The sequence below is a fragment of the Terrapene carolina genome, unplaced genomic scaffold (assembly GCF_002925995.2).
Source record: "Terrapene carolina triunguis isolate 2854851 unplaced genomic scaffold, T_m_triunguis-2.0 Scaffold66, whole genome shotgun sequence".
Classification (NCBI taxonomy): domain Eukaryota; kingdom Metazoa; phylum Chordata; order Testudines; family Emydidae; genus Terrapene; species Terrapene triunguis.
The window spans coordinates 19,973,348-19,974,774 of record NW_020664417.1 but is presented as its reverse complement, the minus strand read 5'-3'; positions in this window follow the sequence as shown (position 1 = coordinate 19,974,774).

Sequence of the window (1,427 nt, the reverse complement as noted above, 5' to 3'; positions counted from 1 at the left end):
TGAACTAACCTCGTTATCTCCACACTGATTTATACCTGCCTCTGGAGATTTCCATTACTTGCATCTGAAGAAGTGAGGTTCTTACCCACGAAAGCTTATGCTCCCAATACTTCTGTTAGTCTTAAAGGTGCCACAGGACCCTCTGTTGCTTTTTACAGATTCAGACTAACACGGCTACCCCTCTGACAATAGGATACTGTACATCATGGGACCATGTATGAAAAGATAGTGTGTTCTTCATTTGTACAATATCTCATGAACCTCATTATGGAACACTAAGCATTGGCCTAACTCAGTGCTGAGTGATTTTGAAAATCCCACCATAGTAGCTATACGGGCTATACATGAACTAGGAAATATTAATTCTGTAACCTAATAGCCAAACTTCTACTCATCTGTTTCCACTTTCCAAGGTGGATTGGACTTCATGCATTGAATATTTTTCATATGCAATTTTGTAAACAAATTTAATTATGCCATTTCTTATTTTGTAGTGTGGTTATATATTGTTGTTGTTTTTAAAGCTTCTACACAATACACTGGAGACACCTACTGGAAATGTTAAAATGAAACATGCAGTTTTTACAATATTGTTATGAGCTGGGTGAAACTTTGTTATGATTTGGATTAAGCCCCACCTAAAACAAAATGTGTGTTTTAACCCACCCAGGAACTTTTGGGCGGTCTGGGTTGGGTTAGATTGTTTTGGGTAGGTGTGTGTGGGCGTGGGACAGAACACACAAAAAGATCACAGATAAGAAGGCAGAAGAAGAGAGGCATGGAAAAGCCAAGCAGGGGCCTTTAAGCATGGTGTGACCCTGGAGAAAGCTAGAGAGAGAGTTTTTGAGTCTGGTGTTGGCTACAGGGACTTGTGGGGATGGTAAACTGAGAAACTGCTCCTTTTTTCCTTGGATCCTTCTGTGGTCAGAGACACAGGACTTTGTACATTCCTTGTAAATAAACAAGATTGCATAAAAGAAATACCTGGCTACCACCAATTTCTGTTCCCAACTGGACCACCCACTGAGCCCGGAACTTTGACTAGCCACTTGGGTCAAAAAGAGGCAATAATATCCAGGGCCGTCCCTAGCTATTTTGGTGCCCTACGCAGCTCTCCCCACACTCTGCGCGGGGGGGGATTGGGGGGGGCCCCCAAGCATCCACGGGAGGGAAGGGGGGCTGGCCCCAGGCCTCTGCAGGGGGGGGCTGTGTGGGGCCCTGCCCCAGGCCTCTGCAGGTGGGGCGGGGGGGCTGGCCGCAGGCCTCCGGGGGGCGGGGGGGGCTGGCCACTTCCTGCGGGAAGTGGAGTGACCCGGCCCCAGCTTGCTCTGCTCCCCTGGCTCCCAGGCTTGGGGAGAGGGGGGAACCACGCCCCAGCACTCACCGGCAACACAGCTGGGAGCCAGAGGAGCGGAGCAGGCTGGGGC